The sequence below is a fragment of the Lampetra planeri genome, chromosome 18 (assembly GCF_965212315.1).
Source record: "Lampetra planeri chromosome 18, kcLamPlan1.2.h2, whole genome shotgun sequence".
In the NCBI taxonomy this organism is placed as follows: domain Eukaryota; kingdom Metazoa; phylum Chordata; class Hyperoartia; order Petromyzontiformes; family Petromyzontidae; genus Lampetra; species Lampetra planeri.
The window spans coordinates 11,760,463-11,785,175 of record NC_136124.1 but is presented as its reverse complement, the minus strand read 5'-3'; the positions used below and the strand labels follow the sequence as shown (position 1 = coordinate 11,785,175).

Sequence of the window (24,713 nt, the reverse complement as noted above, 5' to 3'; positions counted from 1 at the left end):
TAGTTTTTTTGTAATTTTTTGATATTTTCTTTGAACCTATCTACATGACTTTACCGAAATGCCCAAAGAATATGAATTCCTGCAGTCACGAAAGCTTTAAGTCGGTATTTATTGTGCGAAGTAACGGGTGGAGGCCCCATGGTGTAGAGAGAGTATTGGCGTATGTAATCTCCACCACTGGCAAGGGTGTGTTATCGCTTCTCGGCCTTTTGGCTAAGATCAAGTGTAGTATCTGTTCTTATCAGTTTAATATCTGATACGTACCACATTGTGGTACCTTATATTAAATTGATTTTTGGGACAGGGAGATGGAATAGGGGCTTGCTCCGTCCACTCCGCGCATCAACCCGGTATTGCAGTTTCTCCGGGAATGGTGCACCTCCCTGCTGGGGGAGGAATATCATCAAACAAAAGTAGACTATGTTGTGTTTGCAAACCCCATTTCCGCTGTTTGTCCGTAATTGGGTGCGTTCTCTCCTGTTTTGTTACCAGTCCCCTCCATCTTCTCATTTGTGCCCTGGATAGCTGTCAAATTTCAAAAATCTATCAAACTATTTTCACAGGTATCCAGTCGGTGTGGGTCAAGAAGTAATATGTCATATGCACATGCACTTATATACAAACAGTTTGTTTTATCCTGTACTGCTCTGTTTGTTACGTCTTCATAACGCAGTATTGCCCATAATTCCGTAATTTACCTATCTTAGTCTATCTTGCTTCATGTGCTATGTAGAAAGGCCTTAGGCTGAAATTTTACTATACCTTCCTTTAGGGACAGTGTTTATTAACGAACGATATTTTTTCGATAGTTTTTTTTCATTCATATGTATTGGTCGTACAATTTGTATTATTATATTAGCATTTTCAGATTATAATTCTCTGAATCAATTACACTTGCACCTAAGAACTTCCTCGTTTGTTGGCAGAAACAAACTCGGTTTAATTATTTCTGGGTGTGCCAAAGCCTTTTGCAGAAATTGAGATTTTGTCCCGGTTTCAAACATGAATGGCCGTGTGCTTGACTGATGCTTGTTTAATATTCCGTATCTCTTAACACCATGGCACATGCGGAATGGTCGTGATTACTTCTGCGCATATTCTTTGGTAAAGTCACGTAAAGTATTTTTTTGTAATTTTTGTTATTTTCTTTGAACCTATCTATGTGACTTTACCGAAAGACCCAAATAATATTCGCACAATAAGTTACCACGACCATTCCGCATGTGCCATGGTGTTAAAAATAACAAAGTAGTTTTTTCTTATTTTTTGATATTTTCTTTGAACCTATCTAAATGACTTTACCGAAATGCCCAAAGAATATGAATTCCTGCAGTCACGAAAGCTTTAAGTCGGTATTTATTGTGCGAAGTAACGGGTGGAGGCCCCATGGTGTAGAGAGAGTTTTGGCGTATGTAATCTCCACCACTGGCAAGGGTGTGTTATCGCTTCTCGGCCTTTTGGCTAAGATCAAGTGTAGTATCTGTTCTTATCAGTTTAATATCTGATACGTACCACATTGTGGTACCTTATATTAAATAGATTTTTGGGACAGGGAGATGGAATAGGGGCTTGCTCCGTCCACTCCGCGCATCAACCCGGTATTGCAGTTTCTCCGGAAATGGTGCACCTCCCTGCTGGGGGAGGAATATCATCAAACAAAAGTAGACTATGTTGGGTTTGCAAACCCCATTTCCGCTGTTTGTCCGTATATGGGTGCGTTCTCTCCTGTTTTGTTACCAGTCCCCTCGATCTTCTCATTTGTGCCCTGGATAGCTGTCAAATTTCAAAAATCTATAAAACTATTTTCACAGGTATCCAGTCGGTGTGGGTCAAGAAGTAATATGTCATATGCACATGCACTTATATACAAACAGTTTGTTTTATCCTGTACTGCTCTGTTTGTTACGTCTTCATAACGCAGTATTGCCCATAATTCCGTAATTTACCTATCTTAGTCTATCTTGCTTCATGTGCTATGTAGAAAGGCCTTAGGCTGAAATTTTACTATACCTTCCTTTAGGGACAGTGTTTATTAACGAACGATATTTTTTCGATAGTTTTTTTTCATTCATATGTATTGGTCGTACAATTTGTATTATTATATTAGCATTTTCAGATTCTAATTCTCTTAATCAATTACAGTTGCACCTAAGAACTTCCTCGTTTGTTGGCAGAAACAAACTCGGTTTAATTTTTTCTGGGTGTGCCAAAGCCTTTTGCAGAAATTGAGATTTTGTCCCGGTTTCAAATATGAATGGCCGTGTGCGTGACTGATGCTTGTTTAATATTCCGTATCTCTTAACGCCATGGCACATGCGGAATGGTCGTGATAACTTCTGCGCATATTCTTTGGTAAAGTCACGTAAAGTATTTTTTGTAATTTTTGTTATTTTCTTTGAACCTATCTATGTGACTTTACCGAAAGACCCAAATAATATTCGCACAATAAGTTACCACGACCAATCCGCATGTGCCATGGTGTTAAAAATAACAAAGTAGTTTTTTCTTATTTTTTTATATTTTCTTTGAACCTATCTACATGACTTTACCGAAAGGCCCAAAGAATATGAATTCCTGCAGTCACGAAAGCTTTAAGTCAGTATTTATTGTGCGTAGTAACGGGTGGAGGCCCCATGGTGTAGAGAGAGTCTTGGCGTATGTAATCTCCATCACTGGCAAGTGTGTGTTATCGCTTCTCGGCCTTTTGGCTAAGATCAAGTGTAGTATCTGTTCTTATCAGTTTAATATCTGATACGTACCACATTGTGGTACCTTATATTAAATAGATTTTTGGGACAGGGAGATGGAATAGGGGCTTGCTCCGTCCACTCCGCGCATCAACCCGGTATTGCAGTTTCTCCGGGAATGGTGCACCTCCCTGCTGGGGGAGGAATATCATCAAACAAAAGTAGACTATGTTGGGTTTGCAAACCCCATTTCCGCTGTTTGTCCGTAATTGGGTGCGTTCTCTCCTGTTTTGTTACCAGTCCCCTCCATCTTCTCATTTGTGCCCTGGATAGCTGTCAAATTTCAAAAATCTATCAAACTATTTTCACAGGTATCCAGTCGGTGTGTGGGTCAAGAAGTAATATGTCATATGCACATGCACTTATATACAAACAGTTTGTTTTATCCTGTACTGCTCTGTTTGTTACGTCTTCATAACGCAGTATTGCCCATAATTCCGTAATTTACCTATCTTAGTCTATCTTGCTTCATGTGCTATGTAGAAAGGCCTTAGGCTGAAATTTTACTATACCTTCCTTTAGGGACAGTGTTTATTAACGAACGATATTTTTTCGATAGTTTTTTTTCATTCATATGTATTGGTCGTACAATTTGTATTATTATATTAGCATTTTCAGATTCTAATTCTCTTAATCAATTACAATTGCACCTAAGAACTTCCTCGTTTGTTGGCAGAAACAAACTCGGTTTAATTTTTTCTGGGTGTGCCAAAGCCTTTTGCAGAAATTGAGATTTTGTCCCGGTTTCAAATATGAATGGCCGTGTGCGTGACTGATGCTTGTTTAATATTCCGTATCTCTTAACGCCATGGCACATGCGGAATGGTCGTGATAACTTCTGCGCATATTCTTTGGTAAAGTCACGTAAAGTATTTTTTTGTAATTTTTGTTATTTTCTTTGAACCTATCTATGTGACTTTACCGAAAGACCCAAATAATATTCGCACAATAAGTTACCACGACCATTCCGCATGTGCCATGGTGTTAAAAATAACAAAGTAGTTTTTTGTAATTTTTTGATATTTTCTTTGAACCTATCTACATGACTTTACCGAAATGCCCAAAGAATATGAATTCCTGCAGTCACGAAAGCTTTAAGTCGGTATTTATTGTGCGAAGTAACGGGTGGAGGCCCCATGGTGTAGAGAGAGTTTTGGCGTATGTAATCTCCACCACTGGCAAGGGTGTGTTATTGCTTCTCGGCCTTTTGGCTAAGATCAAGTGTAGTATCTGTTCTTATCAGTTTAATATCTGATACGTACCACATTGTGGTACCTTATATTAAATTGATTTTTCGGACAGGGAGATGGAATAGGGGCTTGCTCCGTCCACTCCGCGCATCAACCCGGTATTGCAGTTTCTCCGGAAATGGTGCACCTCCCTGCTGGGGGAGGAATATCATCAAACAAAAGTAGACTATGTTGGGTTTGCAAACCCCATTTCCGCTGTTTGTCCGTAATTGGGTGCGTTCTCTCCTGTTTTGTTACCAGTCCCCTCGATCTTCTCATTTCTGCCCTGGATAGCTGTCAAATTTCAAAAATCTATAAAACTATTTTCACAGGTATCCAGTCGGTGTGGGTCAAGAAGTAATATGTCATATGCACATGCACTTATATACAAACAGTTTGTTTTATCCTGTACTGCTCTGTTTGTTGCGTCTTCATAACGCAGTATTGCCCATAATTCCGTAATTTACCTATCTTAGTCTATCTTGCTTCATGTGCTATGTAGAAAGGCCTTAGGCTGAAATTTTACTATACCTTCCTTTAGGGACAGTGTTTATTAACGAACGATATTTTTTCGATAGTTTTTTTTCATTCATATGTATTGGTCGTACAATTTGTATTATTATATTAGCATTTTCAGATTCTAATTCTCTTAATCAATTACAATTGCACCTAAGAACTTCCTCGTTTGTTGGCAGAAACAAACTCGGTTTAATTTTTTCTGGGTGTGCCAAAGCCTTTTGCAGAAATTGAGATTTTGTCCCGGTTTCAAATATGAATGGCCGTGTGCGTGACTGATGCTTGTTTAATATTCCGTATCTCTTAACGCCATGGCACATGCGGAATGGTCGTGATAACTTCTGCGCATATTCTTTGGTAAAGTCACGTAAAGTATTTTTTGTAATTTTTGTTATTTTCTTTGAACCTATCTATGTGACTTTACCGAAAGACCCAAATAATATTCGCACAATAAGTTACCACGACCAATCCGCATGTGCCATGGTGTTAAAAATAACAAAGTAGTTTTTTCTTATTTTTTTATATTTTCTTTGAACCTATCTACATGACTTTACCGAAACGCCCAAAGAATATGAATTCCTGCAGTCACGAAAGCTTTAAGTCAGTATTTATTGTGCGTAGTAACGGGTGGAGGCCCCATGGTGTAGAGAGAGTTTTGGCGTATGTAATCTCCACCACTGGCAAGTGTGTGTTATCGCTTCTCGGCCTTTTGGCTAAGATCAAGTGTAGTATCTGTTCTTATCAGTTTAATATCTGATACGTACCACATTGTGGTACCTTATATTAAATAGATTTTTGGGACAGGGAGATGGAATAGGGGCTTGCTCCGTCCACTCCGCGCATCAACCCGGTATTGCAGTTTCTCCGGAAATGGTGCACCTCCCTGCTGGGGGAGGAATATCATCAAACAAAAGTAGACTATGTTGGGTTTGCAAACCCCATTTCCGCTGTTTGTCCGTAATTGGGTGCGTTCTCTCCTGTTTTGTTACCAGTCCCCTCCATCTTCTCATTTGTGCCCTGGATAGCTGTCAAATTTCAAAAATTTATAAAACTATTTTCACAGGTATCCAGTCGGTGTGGGTCAAGAAGTAATATGTCATATGCACATGCACTTATATACAAACAGTTTGTTTTATCCTGTACTGCTCTGTTTGTTACGTCTTCATAACGCAGTATTGCCCATAATTCCGTAATTTACCTATCTTAGTCTATCTTGCTTCATGTGCTATGTAGAAAGGCCTTAGGCTGAAATTTTACTATACCTTCCTTTAGGGACAGTGTTTATTAACGAACGATATTTTTTCGATATTTTTTTTTCATTCATATGTATTGGTCGTACAATTTGTATTATTATGTTAGCATTTTCAGATTCTAATTCTCTTAATCAATTACAATTGCACCTAAGAACTTCCTCGTTTGTTGGCAGAAACAAACTCGGTTTAATTTTTTCTGGGTGTGCCAAAGCCTTTTGCAGAAATTGAGATTTTGTCCCGGTTTCAAATATGAATGGCCGTGTGCGTGACTGATGCTTGTTTAATATTCCGTATCTCTTAACGCCATGGCACATGCGGAATGGTCGTGATAACTTCTGCGCATATTCTTTGGTAAAGTCACGTAAAGTATTTTTTTGTAATTTTTGTTATTTTCTTTGAACCTATCAATGTGACTTTACCGAAAGACCCAAATAATATTCGCACAATAAGTTACCACGACCATTCCGCATGTGCCATGGTGTTAAAAATAACAAAGTAGTTTTTTCTTATTTTTTTATATTTTCTTTGAACCTATCTACATGACTTTACCGAAAGGCCCAAAGAATATGAATTCCTGCAGTCACGAAAGCTTTAAGTCAGTATTTATTGTGCGTAGTAACGGGTGGAGGCCCCATGGTGTAGAGAGAGTTTTGGCGTATGTAATCTCCACCACTGGCAAGTGTGTGTTATCGCTTCTCGGCCTTTTGGCTAAGATCAAGTGTAGTATCTGTTCTTATCAGTTTAATATCTGATACGTACCACATTGTGGTACCTTATATTAAATTGATTTTTGGGACAGGGAGATGGAATAGGGGCTTGCTCCGTCCACTCTGCGCATCAACCCGGTATTGCAGTTTCTCCGGGAATGGTGCACCTCCCTGCTGGGGGAGGAATATCATCAAACAAAAGTAGACTATGTTGGGTTTGCAAACCCCATTTCCGCTGTTTGTCCGTAATTGGGTGCGTTCTCTCCTGTTTTGTTACCAGTCCCCTCCATCTTCTCATTTGTGCCCTGGATAGCTGTCAAATTTCAAAAATCTATAAAACTATTTTCACAGGTATCCAGTCGGTGTGGGTCAAGAAGTAATATGTCATATGCACATGCACTTATATACAAACAGTTTGTTTTATCCTGTACTGCTCTGTTTGTTACGTCTTCATAACGCAGTATTGCCCATAATTCCGTAATTTACCTATCTTAGTCTATCTTGCTTCATGTGCTATGTAGAAAGGCCTTAGGCTGAAATTTTACTATACCTTCTTTTAGGGACAGTGTTTATTAACGAACGATATTTTTTCGATAGTTTTTTTTCATTCATATGTATTGGTCGTACAATTTGTATTATTATATTAGCATTTTCAGATTCTAATTCTCTTAATCAATTACAATTGCACCTAAGAACTTCCTCGATTGTTGGCAGAAACAAACTCGGTTTAATTTTTTCTGGGTGTGCCAAAGCCTTTTGCAGAAATTGAGATTTTGTCCCGGTTTCAAATATGAATGGCCGTGTGCGTGACTGATGCTTGTTTAATATTCCGTATCTCTTAACGCCATGGCACATGCGGAATGGTCGTGATAACTTCTGCGCATATTCTTTGGTAAAGTCACGTAAAGTATTTTTCTGTAATTTTTGTTATTTTCTTTGAACCTATCTATGTGACTTTACCGAAAGACCCAAATAATATTCGCACAATAAGTTACCACGACCATTCCGCATGTGCCATGGTGTTAAAAATAACAAAGTAGTTTTTTCTTATTTTTTGATATTTTCTTTGAACCTATCTAAATGACTTTACCGAAATGCCCAAAGAATATGAATTCCTGCAGTCACGAAAGCTTTAAGTCGGTATTTATTGTGCGAAGTAACGGGTGGAGGCCCCATGGTGTAGAGAGAGTTTTGGCGTATGTAATCTCCACCACTGGCAAGGGTGTGTTATCGCTTCTCGGCCTTTTGGCTAAGATCAAGTGTAGTATCTGTTCTTATCAGTTTAATATCTGATACGTACCACATTGTGGTACCTTATATTAAATAGATTTTTGGGACAGGGAGATGGAATAGGGGCTTGCTCCGTCCACTCCGCGCATCAACCCGGTATTGCAGTTTCTCCGGAAATGGTGCACCTCCCTGCTGGGGGAGGAATATCATCAAACAAAAGTAGACTATGTTGGGTTTGCAAACCCCATTTCCGCTGTTTGTCCGTAATTGGGTGCGTTCTCTCCTGTTTTGTTACCAGTCCCCTCGATCTTCTCATTTGTGCCCTGGATAGCTGTCAAATTTCAAAAATCTATAAAACTATTTTCACAGGTATCCAGTCGGTGTGGGTCAAGAAGTAATATGTCATATGCACATGCACTTATATACAAACAGTTTGTTTTATCCTGTACTGCTCTGTTTGTTGCGTCTTCATAACGCAGTATTGCCCATAATTCCGTAATTTACCTATCTTAGTCTATCTTGCTTCATGTGCTATGTAGAAAGGCCTTAGGCTGAAATTTTACTATACCTTCCTTTAGGGACAGTGTTTATTAACGAACGATATTTTTTCGATAGTTTTTTTTCATTCATATGTATTGGTCGTACAATTTGTATTATTATATTAGCATTTTCAGATTCTAATTCTCTTAATCAATTACAATTGCACCTAAGAACTTCCTCGTTTGTTGGCAGAAACAAACTCGGTTTAATTTTTTCTGGGTGTGCCAAAGCCTTTTGCAGAAATTGAGATTTTGTCCCGGTTTCAAATATGAATGGCCGTGTGCGTGACTGATGCTTGTTTAATATTCCGTATCTCTTAACGCCATGGCACATGCGGAATGGTCGTGATAACTTCTGCGCATATTCTTTGGTAAAGTCACGTAAAGTATTTTTTGTAATTTTTGTTATTTTCTTTGAACCTATCTATGTGACTTTACCGAAAGACCCAAATAATATTCGCACAATAAGTTACCACGACCAATCCGCATGTGCCATGGTGTTAAAAATAACAAAGTAGTTTTTTCTTATTTTTTTATATTTTCTTTGAACCTATCTACATGACTTTACCGAAAGGCCCAAAGAATATGAATTCCTGCAGTCACGAAAGCTTTAAGTCAGTATTTATTGTGCGTAGTAACGGGTGGAGGCCCCATGGTGTAGAGAGAGTTTTGGCGTATGTAATCTCCACCACTGGCAAGTGTGTGTTATCGCTTCTCGGCCTTTTGGCTAAGATCAAGTGTAGTATCTGTTCTTATCAGTTTAATATCTGATACGTACCACATTGTGGTACCTTATATTAAATAGATTTTTGGGACAGGGAGATGGAATAGGGGCTTGCTCCGTCCACTCCGCGCATCAACCCGGTATTGCAGTTTCTCCGGAAATGGTGCACCTCCCTGCTGGGGGAGGAATATCATCAAACAAAAGTAGACTATGTTGGGTTTGCAAACCCCATTTCCGCTGTTTGTCCGTAATTGGGTGCGTTCTCTCCTGTTTTGTTACCAGTCCCCTCCATCTTCTCATTTGTGCCCTGGATAGCTGTCAAATTTCAAAAATTTATAAAACTATTTTCACAGGTATCCAGTCGGTGTGGGTCAAGAAGTAATATGTCATATGCACATGCACTTATATACAAACAGTTTGTTTTATCCTGTACTGCTCTGTTTGTTACGTCTTCATAACGCAGTATTGCCCATAATTCCGTAATTTACCTATCTTAGTCTATCTTGCTTCATGTGCTATGTAGAAAGGCCTTAGGCTGAAATTTTACTATACCTTCCTTTAGGGACAGTGTTTATTAACGAACGATATTTTTTCGATATTTTTTTTTCATTCATATGTATTGGTCGTACAATTTGTATTATTATGTTAGCATTTTCAGATTCTAATTCTCTTAATCAATTACAATTGCACCTAAGAACTTCCTCGTTTGTTGGCAGAAACAAACTCGGTTTAATTTTTTCTGGGTGTGCCAAAGCCTTTTGCAGAAATTGAGATTTTGTCCCGGTTTCAAATATGAATGGCCGTGTGCGTGACTGATGCTTGTTTAATATTCCGTATCTCTTAACGCCATGGCACATGCGGAATGGTCGTGATAACTTCTGCGCATATTCTTTGGTAAAGTCACGTAAAGTATTTTTTTTGTAATTTTTGTTATTTTCTTTGAACCTATCAATGTGACTTTACCGAAAGACCCAAATAATATTCGCACAATAAATTACCACGACCATTCCGCATGTGCCATGGTGTTAAAAATAACAAAGTAGTTTTTTCTTATTTTTTGATATTTTCTTTCAACCTATCTACATGACTTTACCGAAAGGCCCAAAGAATATGAATTCCTGCAGTCACGAAAGCTTTAAGTCAGTATTTATTGTGCGTAGTAACGGGTGGAGGCCCCATGGTGTAGAGAGAGTCTTGGCGTATGTAATCTCCACCACTGGCAAGTGTGTGTTATCGCTTCTCGGCCTTTTGGCTAAGATCAAGTGTAGTATCTGTTCTTATCAGTTTAATATCTGATACGTACCACATTGTGGTACCTTATATTAAATTGATTTTTGGGACAGGGAGATGGAATAGGGGCTTGCTCCGTCCACTCTGCGCATCAACCCGGTATTGCAGTTTCTCCGGGAATGGTGCACCTCCCTGCTGGGGGAGGAATATCATCAAACAAAAGTAGACTATGTTGGGTTTGCAAACCCCATTTCCGCTGTTTGTCCGTAATTGGGTGCGTTCTCTCCTGTTTTGTTACCAGTCCCCTCCATCTTCTCATTTGTGCCCTGGATAGCTGTCAAATTTCAAAAATCTATCAAACTATTTTCACAGGTATCCAGTCGGTGTGGGTCAAGAAGTAATATGTCATATGCACATGCACTTATATACAAACAGTTTGTTTTATCCTGTACTGCTCTGTTTGTTACGTCTTCATAACGCAGTATTGCCCATAATTCCGTAATTTACCTATCTTAGTCTATCTTGCTTCATGTGCTATGTAGAAAGGCCTTAGGCTGAAATTTTACTATACCTTCTTTTAGGGACAGTGTTTATTAACGAACGATATTTTTTCGATAGTTTTTTTTCATTCATATGTATTGGTCGTACAATTTGTATTATTATATTAGCATTTTCAGATTCTAATTCTCTTAATCAATTACAATTGCACCTAAGAACTTCCTCGATTGTTGGCAGAAACAAACTCGGTTTAATTTTTTCTGGGTGTGCCAAAGCCTTTTGCAGAAATTGAGATTTTGTCCCGGTTTCAAATATGAATGGCCGTGTGCGTGACTGATGCTTGTTTAATATTCCGTATCTCTTAACGCCATGGCACATGCGGAATGGTCGTGATAACTTCTGCGCATATTCTTTGGTAAAGTCACGTAAAGTATTTTTCTGTAATTTTTGTTATTTTCTTTGAACCTATCTATGTGACTTTACCGAAAGACCCAAATAATATTCGCACAATAAGTTACCACGACCATTCCGCATGTGCCATGGTGTTAAAAATAACAAAGTAGTTTTTTCTTATTTTTTGATATTTTCTTTGAACCTATCTACATGACTTTACCGAAAGGCCCAAAGAATATGAATTCCTGCAGTCACGAAAGCTTTAAGTCAGTATTTATTGTGCGTAGTAACGGGTGGAGGCCCCATGGTGTAGAGAGAGTTTTGGCGTATGTAATCTCCACCACTGGCAAGTGTGTGTTATCGCTTCTCGGCCTTTTGGCTAAGATCAAGTGTAGTATCTGTTCTTATCAGTTTAATATCTGATACGTACCACATTGTGGTACCTTATATTAAATAGATTTTTGGGACAGGGAGATGGAATAGGGGCTTGCTCCGTCCACTCTGCGCATCAACCCGGTATTGCAGTTTCTCCGGAAATGGTGCACCTCCCTGCTGGGGGAGGAATATCATCGATCAAAAGTAGACTATGTTGGGTTTGCAAACCCCATTTCAGCTGTTTGTCCGTAATTGGGTGCGTTCTCTCCTGTTTTGTTACCAGTCCCCTCCATCTTCTCATTTGTGCCCTGGATAGCTGTCAAATTTCAAAAATCTATGAAACTATTTTCACAGGTATCCAGTCGGTGTGGGTCAAGAAGTAATATGTCATATGCACATGCACTTATATACAAACAGTTTGTTTTATCCTGTACTGCTCTGTTTGTTACGTCTTCATAACGCAGTATTGCCCATAATTCCGTAATTTACCTATCTTAGTCTATCTTGCTTCATGTGCTATGTAGAAAGGCCTTAGGCTGAAATTTTACTATACCTTCCTTTAGGGACAGTGTTTATTAACGAACGATATTTTTTCGATAGTTTTTTTTCATTCATATGTATTGGTCGTACAATTTGTATTATTATATTAGCATTTTCAGATTCTAATTCTCTTAATCAATTACAATTGCACCTAAGAACTTCCTCGTTTGTTGGCAGAAACAAACTCGGTTTAATTTTTTCTGGGTGTGCCAAAGCCTTTTGCAGAAATTGAGATTTTGTCCCGGTTTCAAATATGAGTGGCCGTGTGCGTGACTGGTGCTTGTTTAATATTCCGTATCTCTTAACGCCATGGCACATGCGGAATGGTCGTGATAACTTCTGCGCATATGCTTTGGAAAAGTCACGTAAAGTATTTTTTTGTAATTTTTGTTATTTTCTTTGAACCTATCTATGTGACTTTACCGAAAGACCCAAATAATATTCGCACAATAAGTTACCACGACCATTCCGCATGTGCCATGGTGTTAAAAATAACAAAGTAATTTTTTCTTATTTTTTGATATTTTCTTTGAACCTATCTACATGACTTTACCGAAAGGCCCAAAGAATATGAATTCCTGCAGTCACGAAAGCTTTAAGTCAGTATTTATTGTGCGAATTAACTGGTGGAGGCCCCATGGTGTAGAGAGAGTCTTGGCGTATGTAATCTCCGCCACTGGCAAGTGTGTGTTATCGCTTCTCGGCCTTTTGGCTAAGATCAAGTGTAGTATCTGTTCTTATCAGTTTAATATTTGATACGTACCACATTGTGGTACCTTATATTAAATAGATTTTTGGGACAGGGAGATGGAATAGGGGCTTGCTCCGTCCACTCCGCGCATCAACCCGGTATTGCAGTTTCTCCGGGAATGGTGCACCTCCCTGCTGGGGGAGGAATATCATCAAACAAAAGTAGACTATGTTGGGTTTGCAAACCCCATTTTTCCGCTGTTTGTCCGTAATTGGGTGCGTTCTCTCCTGTTTTGTTACCAGTCCCCTCCATCTTCTCATGTGTGCCCTGGATAGCTGTCAAATTTCAAAAATCTATCAAACTATTTTCACAGCTATCCAGTCGTGTGGGTCAAGAAGTAATATGTCATATGCACATGCACTTATATACAAACAGTTTGTTTTATCCTATACTGCTCTGTTTGTTACGTCTTCATAACGCAGTATTGCCCATAATTCCGTAATTTACCTATCTTAGTCTATCTTGCTTCATGTGCTAAGTAGAAAGGACTTAGGCTGAAATTTTACTATACCTTCCTTTAGGGACAGTGTTTATTAACGCACGATATTTTTTCGATAGTTTTTTTTCATTCATATGTATTGGTCGTACAATTTGTATTATTAAATTAGCATTTTCAGATTCTAATTCTCTGAATCAATTACAATTGCACCTAAGAACTTCCTCGTTTGTTGGCAGAAACAAACTCGGTTTAATTATTTCTGGGTGTGCCAAAGCCTTTTGCAGAAATTGAGATTTTGTCCCGGTTTCAAATATGAATGGCCATGTGCTTGACTGATGCTTGTTTAATATTCCGTATCTCTTAACGCCATGGCACATGCGGAATGGTCGTGATAACTTCTGCGCATATTCTTTGGTAAAGTCACGTAAAGTATTTTTTTGTAATTTTTGTTATTTTCTTTGAACCTATCTACATGACTTTACCGAAAGGCCCAAAGAATATGAATTCCTGCAGTCACGAAAGCTTTAAGTCAGTATTTATTGTGCGTAGTAACGGGTGGAGGCCCCATGGTGTAGAGAGAGTCTTGGCAAGTGTGTGTTATCGCTTCTCGGCCTTTTGGCTAAGATCAAGTGTAGTATCTGTTCTTATCAGTTTAATATCTGATACGTACCACATTGTGGTACCTTATATTAAATAGATTTTTGGGACAGGGAGATGGAATATGGGCTTGCTCCGTCCACTCCGCGCATCAACCCGGTATTGCAGTTTCTCCGGGAATGGTGCACCTCCCTGCTGGGGGAGGGATATCATCAAACAAAAGTAGACTATGTTGGGTTTGCAAACCCCATTTCCGCTGTTTGTCCGTAATTGGGTGCGTTCTCTCCTGTTTTGTTACCAGTCCCCTCCATCTTCTCATTTGTGCCCTGGATAGCTGTCAAATTTCAAAAATCTATCAAACTATTTTCACAGCTATCCAGTCGTGTGGGTCAAGAAGTAATATGTCATATGCACATGCACTTATATACAAACAGTTTGTTTCATCCTGTACTTCTCTGTTTGTTACGTCTTCATAACGCAGTATTGCCCATAATTCCGTAATTTACCTATCTTAGTCTATCTTGCTTCATGTGCTATGTAGAAAGGCCTTAGGCTGAAATTTTACTATACCTTCCTTTAGGGACAGTGTTTATTAACGAACGATATTTTTTCGATATTTTTTTTTCATTCATATGTATTGGTCGTACAATTTGTATTATTATGTTAGCATTTTCAGATTCTAATTCTCTTAATCAATTACAATTGCACCTAAGAACTTCCTCGTTTGTTGGCAGAAACAAACTCGGTTTAATTTTTTCTGGGTGTGCCAAAGCCTTTTGCAGAAATTGAGATTTTGTCCCGGTTTCAAATATGAATGGCCGTGTGCGTGACTGATGCTTGTTTAATATTCCGTATCTCTTAACGCCATGGCACATGCGGAATGGTCGTGATAACTTCTGCGCATATTCTTTGGTAAAGTCACGTAAAGTATTTTTTTTGTAATTTTTGTTATTTTCTTTGAACCTATCAATGTGACTTTACCGAAAGACCCAAATAATATTCGCACAATAAGTTACCACGACCATTCCGCATGTGCCATGGTGTTAAAAATAACAAAGTAGTTTTTTCTTATTTTTTGATATTTTCTTTCAACCTATCTACATGACTTTACCGAAAGGCCCAAAGAATATGAATTCCTGCAGTCACGAAAGCTTTAAGTCAGTATTTATTGTGCGTAGTAACGGGTGGAGGCCCCATGGTGTAGAGAGAGTCTTGGCGTATGTAATCTCCACCACTGGCAAGTGTGTGTTATCGCTTCTCGGCCTTTTGGCTAAGATCAAGTGTAGTATCTGTTCTTATCAGTTTAATATCTGATACGTACCACATTGTGGTACCTTATATTAAATTGATTTTTGGGACAGGGAGATGGAATAGGGGCTTGCTCCGTCCACTCTGCGCATCAACCCGGTATTGCAGTTTCTCCGGGAATGGTGCTACCTCCCTGCTGGGGGAGGAATATCATCAAACAAAAGTAGACTATGTTGGGTTTGCAAACCCCATTTCCGCTGTTTGTCCGTAATTGGGTGCGTTCTCTCCTGTTTTGTTACCAGTCCCCTCCATCTTCTCATTTGTGCCCTGGATAGCTGTCAAATTTCAAAAATCTATCAAACTATTTTCACAGGTATCCAGTCGGTGTGGGTCAAGAAGTAATATGTCATATGCACATGCACTTATATACAAACAGTTTGTTTTATCCTGTACTGCTCTGTTTGTTACGTCTTCATAACGCAGTATTGCCCATAATTCCGTAATTTACCTATCTTAGTCTATCTTGCTTCATGTGCTATGTAGAAATGCCTTAGGCTGAAATTTTACTATACCTTCCTTTAGGGACAGTGTTTATTAACGAACGATATTTTTTCGATAGTTTTTTTTCATTCATATGTATTGGTCGTACAATTTGTATTATTATATTAGCATTTTCAGATTCTAATTCTCTTAATCAATTACAATTGCACCTAAAAACTTCCTCGTTTGTTGGCAGAAACAAACTCGGTTTAATTTTTTCTGGGTGTGCCAAAGCCTTTTTGCAGAAATTGAGATTTTGTCCCGGTTTCAAATATGAATGGCCGTGTGCGTGACTGATGCTTGTTTAATATTCCGTATCTCTTAACGCCATGGCACATGCGGAATGGTCGTGATAACTTCTGCGCATATTCTTTGGTAAAGTCACGTAAAGTATTTTTTTGTAATTTTTGTTATTTTCTTTGAACCTATCTATGTGACTTTACCGAAAGACCCAAATAATATTCGCACAATAAGTTACCACGACCATTCCGCATGTGCCATGGTGTTAAAAATAACAAAGTAGTGTTTTGTAATTTTTTGATATTTTCTTTGAACCTATCTACATGACTTTACCGAAAGGCCCAAAGAATATGAATTCATGCAGTCACGAAAGCTTTAAGTCAGTATTTATTGTGCGTAGTAACGGGTGGAGGCCCCATGGTGTAGAGAGAGTCTTGGCGTATGTAATCTCCACCACTGGCAAGTGTGTGTTATCGCTTCTCGGCCTTTTGGCTAAGATCAAGTGTAGTATCTGTTCTTATCAGTTTAATATCTGATACGTACCACATTGTGGTACCTTATATTAAATAGATTTTTGGGACAGGGAGATGGAATAGGGGCTTGCTCCGTCCACTCCGCGCATCAACCCGGTAATGCAGTTTCTCCGGAAATGGTGCACCTCCCTGCTGGGGGAGGGATATCATCAAACAAAAGTAGACTATGTTGGGTTTGCAAACCCCATTTCCGCTGTTTGTCCGTAATTGGGTGCGTTCTCTCCTGTTTTGTTACCAGTCCCCTCCATCTTCTCATTTGTGCCCTGGATAGCTGTCAAATTTCAAAAATCTATCAAACTATTTTCACAGGTATCCCAGTCAGTGTGGGTCAATAAGTAATATGTCATATGCACATGCACTTATATACAAACAGTTTGTTTTATCCTGTACTGCTCTGTTTGTTACGTCTTCATAACGCAGTATTGCCCATAATTCCGTAATTTACCTATCTTAGTCTATCTTGCTTCATGTGCTATGTAGAAAGGCCTTAGGCTGAAATTTTACTATACCTTCCTTTAGGGACAGTGTTTATTAACGAACGATATTTTTTCGATAGTTTTTTTTCATTCATATGTATTGGTCGTACAATTTGTATTATTATATTAGCATTTTCAGATTCTAATTCTCTTAATCAATTACAATTGCACCTAAGAACTTCCTCGTTTGTTGGCAGAAACAAACTCGGTTTAATTTTTTCTGGGTGTGCCAAAGCCTTTTGCAGAAATTGAGATTTTGTCCCCGTTTCAAATATGAATGGCCGTGTGCGTGACTGATGCTTGTTTAATATTCCGTATCTCTTAACGCCATGGCACATGCGGAATGGTCGTGATAACTTCTGCGCATATTCTTTGGTAAAGTCACGTAAAGTATTTTTTTGTAATTTTTGTTATTTTCTTTGAACCTATCTATGTGACTTTACCGAAAGACCCAAATAATATTCGCACAATAAGTTACCACGACCATTCCGCATGTGCCATGGTGTTAAAAATAACAAAGTAGTTTTTTCTTATTTTTGATATTTTCTTTGAACCTATCTACATGACTTTACCGAAAGGCCCAAAGAATATGAATTCCTGCAGTCACGAAAGCATAAGTCAGTATTTATTGTGCGTAGTAACGGGTGGAGGCCCCATGGTGTATAGATAATTTTGGCGTATGTAATCTCCACCACTGGCAAGTGTGTGTTATCGCTTCTCGGCCTTTTGGCTAAGATCAAGTGTAGTATCTGTTCTTATCAGTTTAATATCTGATACGTACCACATTGTGGTACCTTATATTAAATAGATTTTTGGCACAGGGAGATGGAATAGGGGCTTGCTCCGTCCACTCCGCGCATCAACCCGGTATTGCAGTTTCTCCGGAAATGGTGCACCTCCCTGCTGGGGGAGGAATATCATCAAACAAAAGTAGACTATGTTGGGTTTGCAAACCCCATTTCCGCTGTTTGTCCGTAATTGGGTGCGTTCTCTCCTGTTTTGTTACCAGTCCCCTCCATCTTCTCATTTGTGCCCTGGATAGCTGTCAAATTTCAAAAATCTATCAAACTATTTTCACAGGTATCCAGTCGGTGTGGGTCAAGAAGTAATATGTCATATGCACATGCACTTATATACAAACAGTTTGTTTCATCCTGTACTGCTCTGTTTGTTACGTCTTCATAACGCAGTATTGCCCATAATTCCGTAATTTACCTATCTTAGTCTATCTTGCTTCATGTGCTATGTAGAAAGGACTTAGGCTGAAATTGTACTATTCCTTCCTTTAGGGACAGTGTTTATTACCGAACGATATTTTTTCGATAGTTTTTTTTCATTCATATGTATTGGTCGTACAATTTGTATTATTAAATTAGCATTTTCAGATTCTAATTCTCTGAATCAATTACACTTGCACCTAAGAACTTCCTCGTTTGTTGGCAGAAACAAACTCGGTTTAATTATTTCTGGGTGTGCCAAAGCCTTTTGCAGAAATTGAGATTTTGTCCCGGTTTCAAACATGAATGGCCGTGTGCGTGACTGATGCATGTTTAATATTCCGTATCTCTTAACACCATGGCACATGCGGAATGGTCAGGATAACTTCTGCGCATATTCTTTGGTAAAGTCACGTAAAGTATTTTTTTGTAATTTTTGTTATTTTCTTTGAACCTATCTATGTGACTTTACCGAAAGACCCAAATAATATTCGCACAATAAGTTACCACGACCATTCCGCATGTGCCATGGTGTTAAAAATAACAAAGTAGTTTTTTGTTAGTTTTTTTATATTTCTTTGAACCTATCTACATGACTTTACCGAAAGGCCCAAAGAATATGAATTCCTGCAGTCACGAAAGCTTTAAGTCAGTATTTATTGTGCGTAGTAACGGGTGGAGGCCCCATGGTGTAGAGACAGTCTTGGCGTATGTAATCTCCACCACTGGCAAGTGTGTGTTATCGCTTCTCGGCCTTTTGGCTAAGATCAAGTGTAGTATCTGTTCTTATCAGTTTAATATCTGATACGTACCACATTGTGGTACCTTATATTAAATTGATTTTTGGGACAGGGAGATGGAATAGGGGCTTGCTCCGTACACTCCGCGCATCAACCCGGTATTGCAGTTTCTCCGGGAATGGTGCACCTCTCTGCTGGGGGAGGAATATCATCAAACAAAAGTAGACTATGTTGGGTTTGCAAACCCCATTTCCGCTGTTTGTCCGTAATTGGGTGCGTTCTCTCCTGTTTTGTTACCAGTCCCCTCCATCTTCTCATTTGTGCCCTGGATAGCTGTCAAATTTCAAAAATCTATCAAACTATTTTCACAGCTATCCAGTCGGTGTGGGTCAAGAAGTAATATGTCATATGCACATGCACTTATATACAAACAGTTTGTTTCATCCTGTACTGCTCTGTTTGTTACGTCTTCATAACGCAGTATTGCCCATAATTCCGTAATTTACCTATCTTAGTCTATCTTGCTTCATGTGCTATGTAGAAAGGACTTAGGCTGAAATTTTACTATACCTTCCTTTAGGGACAGTGTTTATTAACGAACGATATTTTTTCGATAGTTTTTTTTCATTCATATGTATTGGTCGTACAATTTGTATTATTAAATTAGCATTTTCAGATTCTGATTCTCTGAATCAATTACAATTGCACCTAAGAACTTCCTCGTTTGTTGGCAGAAACAAACTCGGTTTAATTATTTCTGGGTGTGCCAAAGCCTTTTGCAGAAATTGAGATTTTGTCCCGGTTTCAAATATGAATGGCCGTGTGCGTGACTGATGCTTGTTTAATATTCCGTATCTCTTAACGCCATGGCACATGCGGAATGGTCGTGATAACTTCTGCACATATTCTTTGGTAAAGTCACGTAAAGTATTTTTTTGTAATTTTTGTTATTTTCTTTGAACCTATCTATGTGACTTTACCGAAAGACCCAAATAATATTCGCACAATAAGTTACCACGACCATTCCGCATGTGCCATGGTGTTAAAAATAACAAAGTAGTTTTTTGTAATTTTTTGATATTTTCTTTGAACCTGTCTACATGACTTTACCGAAAGGCCCAAAGAATATGAATTCCTGCAGTCACGAAAGCTTTAAGTCAGTATTTATTGTGCGTAGTAACGGGTGGAGGCCCCATGGTGTAGAGAGAGTCTTGGCGTATGTAATCTCCACCACTGGCAAATGTGTGTTATCGCTTCTCGGCCTTTTGGCAAAGATCAAGTGTAGTATCTGTTCTTATCAGTTTAATATCTGATACGTACCACATTGTGGTACCTTATAATAAATTGATTTTTGGGACAGGGAGATGGAATAGGGGCTTGCTCCGTCCACTCCGCGCATCAACCCGGTATTGCAGTTTCTCCGGGAATGGTGCACCTCCCTGCTGGGGGAGGGATATCATCAAACAAAAGTAGACTATGTTGGGTTTGCAAACCCCATTTCCGCTGTTTGTCCGTAATTGGGTGCGTTCTCTCCTGTTTGTTACCAGTCCTGTCCATCTTCTCAGTTGTGCCCTGGATTGCTGTCAAATTTCAAAAATCTATCAAACTCTTTTCACAGGTATCCAGTCGGTGTGGGTCAAGAAGTAATATGTCATATGCAAATGCACTTATTTACAAACCGTTTGTTTTATCCTGTACTGCTCTGTTTGTTACGTCTTCATAACGCAGTATTGCCCATAATTCCGTAATTTACCTATCTTAGTCTATCTTGCTTCATGTGCTAGGTAGAAATGCCTTAGGCTGAAATTTTACTATACCTTCCTTTAGGGACAGTGTTTATTAACGAACGATATTTTTTCGATAGTTTTTTTTCATTCATATGTATTGGTCGTACAATTTGTATTATTATATTAGCATTTTCAGATTATAATTCTCTGAAGCAATTACACTTGCACCTAAGAACTTCCTCGTTTGTTGGCAGAAACAAACTCGGTTTAATTATTTCTGGGTGTGCCAAAGCCTTTTGCAGAAATTGAGATTTTGTCCCGGTTTCAAACATGAATGGCCGTGTGCGTGACTGATGCTTGTTTAATATTCCGTATCTCTTAACACCATGGCACATGCGGAATGGTCGTGATAACTTCTGCGCATATTCTTTGGTAAAGTCACGTAAAGTATTTTTTTGCAATTTTTGTTATTTTCTTTGAACCTATCTATGTGACTTTACCGAAAGACCCAAATAATATTCGCACAATAAGTTACCACGACCATTCCGCATGTGCCATGGTGTTAAAAATAACAAAGTAGTTTTTTCTTATTTTTTGATATTTTCTTTGAACCTATCTACATGACTTTACCGAAATGCCCAAAGAATATGAATTCCTGCAGCCACGAAAGCTATAAGTCGGTATTTATTGTGCGAAGTAACGGGTGGAGGCCCCATGGTGTAGAGAGAGTTTTGGCGTATGTAATCTCCACCACTGGCAAGTGTGTGTTATCGCTTCTCGGACTTTTGGCTAAGATCAAGTGTAGTATCTGTTCTTATCAGTTTAATATCTGATACGTACCACATTGTGGTACCTTATATTAAATTGATTTTTGGGACAGGGAGATGGAATAGGGGCTTGCTCCGTCCACTCCGCGCATCAACCCGGTATTGCAGTTTCTCCGGGAATGGTGCACCTCGCTGCTGGGGGAGGAATATCATCAAACAAAAGTAGACTATGTTGGGTTTGCAAACCCCATTTCCGCTGTTTGTCCGTAATTGGGTGCGTTCTCTCCTGTTTTGTTACCAGTCCCCTCCATCTTCTCATTTGTGCCCTGGATAGCTGTCAAATTTCAAAAATCTATCAAACTATTTTCACAGCTATCCAGTCGGTGTGGGTCAAGAAGTAATATGTCATATGCACATGCACTTATATACAAACAGTTTGTTTCATCCTGTACTGCTCTGTTTGTTACGTCTTCATAACGCAGTATTGCCCATAATTCCGTAATTTACCTATCTTAGTCTATCTTGCTTCATGTGCTATGTAGAAAGGCCTTAGGCTGAAATTTTACTATACCTTCCTTTAGGGACAGTGTTTATTAACGAACGATATTTTTTCGATAGTTTTTTTTCATTCATATGTATTGGTCGTACAATTTGTATTATTATATTAGCATTTTCAGATTCTAATTCTCTTAATCAATTACAATTGCACCTAAGAACTTCCTCGTTTGTTGGCAGAAACAAACTCGGTTTAATTTTTTCTGGGTGTGCCAATGCCTTTTGCAGAAATTGAGATTTTGTCCCGGTTTCAAATATGAATGGCCGTGTGCGTGACTGATGCTTGTTTAATATTCCGTATCTCTTAACGCCATGGCACATGCGGAATGGTCGTGATAACTTCTGCGCATATTCTTTGGTAAAGTCACGTAAAGTATTTTTTTGTAATTTTTGTTATTTTCTTTGAACCTATCTATGTGACTTTACCGAAAGACCCAAATAATATTCGCACAATAAGTTACCACGACCATTCCGCATGTGCCATGGTGTTAAAAATAACAAAGTATTTTTTTCTTATTTTTTGATATTTTCTTTGAACCTATCTACATGACTTTACCGAAAGGCCCAAAGAATATGAATTCCTGCAGTCACGAAAGCTTTAAGTCAGTATTTATTGTGCGTAGTAACGGGTGGAGGCCCCATGGTGTAGAGAGAGTTTTGGCGTATGTAATCTCCACCACTGGCAAGTGTGTGTTATCGCTTCTCGGCCTTTTGGCTAAGATCAAGTGTAGTATCTGTTCTTATCAGTTTAATATCTGATACGTACCACATTGTGGTACCTTATATTAAATAGATTTTTGGGACAGGGAGATGGAATAGGGGCTTGCTCCGTCCACTCCGCGCATCAACCCGGTATTGCAGTTTCTCCGGAAATGGTGCACCTCCCTGCTGGGGGAGGAATATCATCAAACAAAAGTAGACTATGTTGGGTTTGCAAACCCCATTTCCGCTGTTTGTCCGTAATTGGGTGCGTTCTCTCCTGTTTTGTTACCAGTCCCCTCCATCTTCTCATTTGTGCCCTGGATAGCTGTCAAATTTAAAAAATCTATCAAACTATTTTCACAGGTATCCAGTCGGTGTGGGTCAAGAAGTAATATGTCATATGCACATGCACTTATATACAAACAGTTTGTTTTATCCTGTACTGCTCTGTTTGTTACGTCTTCATAACGCAGTATTGCCCATAATTCCGTAATTTACCTATCTTAGTCTATCTTGCTTCATGTGCTATGTAGAAAGGCCTTAGGCTGAAATTTTACTATACCTTCCTTTAGGGACAGTGTTTATTAACGAACGATATTTTTTCGATAGTTTTTTTTCATTCATATGTGTAGTACCGTCGAATACAGGTCGACACCCGGGGTTGAGGCACACTGAGGTTTATTACAGCAACCGTTGTGACATACACACTTGAGGGGGTATTGGCCCCCTCACCCGTCTATCTGAGGACACACCTCCTAGCTAACCCTAGCCTGCCTCAGAGTCCTCCTCTCGTGGACTAGGGGAGGCTATCTTGGCCCGACACTGGTCAGTCGGGCCCGGTACTCAGAGTCCAGACCAACACTGGCTCTGGCTCTGGCACCACGCCACTGGCTCGAGCCTGCGCGGTCCTGACAAGGACGGCGTACCAGGGGGAGACCAGGGCTCTATCTCGGACGTCTTCCGTCTTCTCTTCTTAGCTAACCCAACTCTCCCTAGCCCCCCGATACATTCCCCTTTTATACATCCCCCTCCCTGAGGGGTGGGGCCCCGGGGGATCGTAACGTCCGAAGCGCGGACGTCGTAGAGGGCACCTGCCCGTGCACTGACGTAGCCCCGCCCACTGTGCTAGTTTCCCGTAGGATCCCATACATATCAGCTCGACACATATTTCCTCCGTAAGACCCCTACATCACCTCCCCCTGTACAGCTCCCAGCCGTCCCGGCTGCAACATCGACAATAAAAGTTTATTCAGCCCTCGATTCCCCAGCGTGTGCCTCATTTTTTCAACAATAACGCAACGAGAAGAACAACAGGAAGGAGGAAAGAAAAAAAATAACCCGACGAACCCCCCCCGCGAATAAATACGAAAACCGTAGGACGAGCGTATATACACGTGTTTCTTTACCTGGAGTCCCCCCCCAGCCCCCCACAGAACACACACAACACACACAACACACACCCAATAATCGTACAACGCAGCGCGGCACGTGCCGGGAACACAGCACGGACGCCCCACACCGTGAGCACAACATGCGAATGTACACCGGAAAGAGAAGCCACAAAAGACGCAAAAAAAAAAAAAATTCTTCTCTTTTTTTTCACAAGAGTTTGCGCATTTTTGCGCGCGTCCTCGCCGCAGGCCCGTCACACGGGACAGGCGCGGCCGGCAGGCCGTCGGCCGGCAGGTGTTCATCACAGAGCGAGTCTGTTGCCGACGTCGCAAGACCCTCAGCATCACCTGCGGGGGTCGTCGGGCGTGAGCCCGTCACTCCCGGTGCACCTGGGGGTGGGACAGCCTGCAGCACGTTAGGCGGGAGCAACGGAGAAGACCCCTCTGAGTCGGACGCCCCCCCACATGCTTGGCCACGCGCGTGTGTAGTGGGATCTCGCACCGCAACGAAGGGTTTTAGCCTGGCGGGGTGTACAAACCACCGGCGCCTCCCCCATTGAATGCGCACGCACTGAGGTCTCAGGACCTCAACCACCTCGACGGGACCCCGCCACGGTCGCAGCAGTTTAGAGGAGGACGCGAGCGGTACCTGGGGACAGTGCAACCATGCCCTGTCCCCCGGCTTCCACTGTATCACATGCGCGCGACCCATTCTGAGGCGCTCATTAGCCCTCTGCCGCCTGGCAGAATTCTGCATGGCAGCATCCCGAGCCTCCGTTAATTTTTCCAGGTTGAATTTAACATGTTCG

The 24,713-nt window shown here is 40.0% G+C and overlaps 19 non-coding genes across 19 annotated transcripts; all 19 read left to right on the top strand.

Moving 5' to 3' along the window:
* Nucleotides 1-193: 193 nt before the first annotated feature.
* On the top strand, nucleotides 194-384 carry LOC144723884 (U2 spliceosomal RNA). The gene has a single exon (XR_013586401.1). It is a non-coding gene; the product is annotated as a U2 spliceosomal RNA (small nuclear RNA).
* Nucleotides 385-1,441: 1,057 nt separating this feature from the next.
* LOC144723798 (U2 spliceosomal RNA) lies at nucleotides 1,442-1,632 on the top strand. Its single transcript, XR_013586325.1, has one exon. It is a non-coding gene; the product is annotated as a U2 spliceosomal RNA (small nuclear RNA).
* A 1,056-nt stretch (nucleotides 1,633-2,688) lies between these two features.
* Nucleotides 2,689-2,879, top strand: LOC144723895 (U2 spliceosomal RNA). The gene has a single exon (XR_013586412.1). It is a non-coding gene; the product is annotated as a U2 spliceosomal RNA (small nuclear RNA).
* A 1,059-nt stretch (nucleotides 2,880-3,938) lies between these two features.
* On the top strand, nucleotides 3,939-4,129 carry LOC144723819 (U2 spliceosomal RNA). Its single transcript, XR_013586346.1, has one exon. It is a non-coding gene; the product is annotated as a U2 spliceosomal RNA (small nuclear RNA).
* A 1,056-nt stretch (nucleotides 4,130-5,185) lies between these two features.
* LOC144723797 (U2 spliceosomal RNA) lies at nucleotides 5,186-5,376 on the top strand. Its single transcript, XR_013586324.1, has one exon. It is a non-coding gene; the product is annotated as a U2 spliceosomal RNA (small nuclear RNA).
* Nucleotides 5,377-6,433: 1,057 nt separating this feature from the next.
* LOC144723760 (U2 spliceosomal RNA) lies at nucleotides 6,434-6,624 on the top strand. The gene has a single exon (XR_013586286.1). It is a non-coding gene; the product is annotated as a U2 spliceosomal RNA (small nuclear RNA).
* A 1,057-nt stretch (nucleotides 6,625-7,681) lies between these two features.
* On the top strand, nucleotides 7,682-7,872 carry LOC144723796 (U2 spliceosomal RNA). The gene has a single exon (XR_013586323.1). It is a non-coding gene; the product is annotated as a U2 spliceosomal RNA (small nuclear RNA).
* A 1,056-nt stretch (nucleotides 7,873-8,928) lies between these two features.
* Nucleotides 8,929-9,119, top strand: LOC144723795 (U2 spliceosomal RNA). The gene has a single exon (XR_013586322.1). It is a non-coding gene; the product is annotated as a U2 spliceosomal RNA (small nuclear RNA).
* A 1,058-nt stretch (nucleotides 9,120-10,177) lies between these two features.
* On the top strand, nucleotides 10,178-10,368 carry LOC144723759 (U2 spliceosomal RNA). Its single transcript, XR_013586284.1, has one exon. It is a non-coding gene; the product is annotated as a U2 spliceosomal RNA (small nuclear RNA).
* Nucleotides 10,369-11,425: 1,057 nt separating this feature from the next.
* LOC144723829 (U2 spliceosomal RNA) lies at nucleotides 11,426-11,616 on the top strand. The gene has a single exon (XR_013586356.1). It is a non-coding gene; the product is annotated as a U2 spliceosomal RNA (small nuclear RNA).
* A 1,057-nt stretch (nucleotides 11,617-12,673) lies between these two features.
* Nucleotides 12,674-12,864, top strand: LOC144723786 (U2 spliceosomal RNA). The gene has a single exon (XR_013586312.1). It is a non-coding gene; the product is annotated as a U2 spliceosomal RNA (small nuclear RNA).
* A 906-nt stretch (nucleotides 12,865-13,770) lies between these two features.
* Nucleotides 13,771-13,961, top strand: LOC144723785 (U2 spliceosomal RNA). The gene has a single exon (XR_013586311.1). It is a non-coding gene; the product is annotated as a U2 spliceosomal RNA (small nuclear RNA).
* A 1,057-nt stretch (nucleotides 13,962-15,018) lies between these two features.
* On the top strand, nucleotides 15,019-15,209 carry LOC144723787 (U2 spliceosomal RNA). The gene has a single exon (XR_013586314.1). It is a non-coding gene; the product is annotated as a U2 spliceosomal RNA (small nuclear RNA).
* A 1,059-nt stretch (nucleotides 15,210-16,268) lies between these two features.
* Nucleotides 16,269-16,459, top strand: LOC144723823 (U2 spliceosomal RNA). The gene has a single exon (XR_013586349.1). It is a non-coding gene; the product is annotated as a U2 spliceosomal RNA (small nuclear RNA).
* Nucleotides 16,460-17,515: 1,056 nt separating this feature from the next.
* Nucleotides 17,516-17,706, top strand: LOC144723779 (U2 spliceosomal RNA). Its single transcript, XR_013586304.1, has one exon. It is a non-coding gene; the product is annotated as a U2 spliceosomal RNA (small nuclear RNA).
* A 1,057-nt stretch (nucleotides 17,707-18,763) lies between these two features.
* LOC144723752 (U2 spliceosomal RNA) lies at nucleotides 18,764-18,954 on the top strand. The gene has a single exon (XR_013586278.1). It is a non-coding gene; the product is annotated as a U2 spliceosomal RNA (small nuclear RNA).
* A 1,057-nt stretch (nucleotides 18,955-20,011) lies between these two features.
* On the top strand, nucleotides 20,012-20,202 carry LOC144723839 (U2 spliceosomal RNA). Its single transcript, XR_013586366.1, has one exon. It is a non-coding gene; the product is annotated as a U2 spliceosomal RNA (small nuclear RNA).
* Nucleotides 20,203-21,258: 1,056 nt separating this feature from the next.
* Nucleotides 21,259-21,449, top strand: LOC144723846 (U2 spliceosomal RNA). Its single transcript, XR_013586371.1, has one exon. It is a non-coding gene; the product is annotated as a U2 spliceosomal RNA (small nuclear RNA).
* A 1,057-nt stretch (nucleotides 21,450-22,506) lies between these two features.
* Nucleotides 22,507-22,697, top strand: LOC144723794 (U2 spliceosomal RNA). Its single transcript, XR_013586321.1, has one exon. It is a non-coding gene; the product is annotated as a U2 spliceosomal RNA (small nuclear RNA).
* The last annotated feature ends 2,016 nt before the right edge of the window (nucleotides 22,698-24,713 follow it).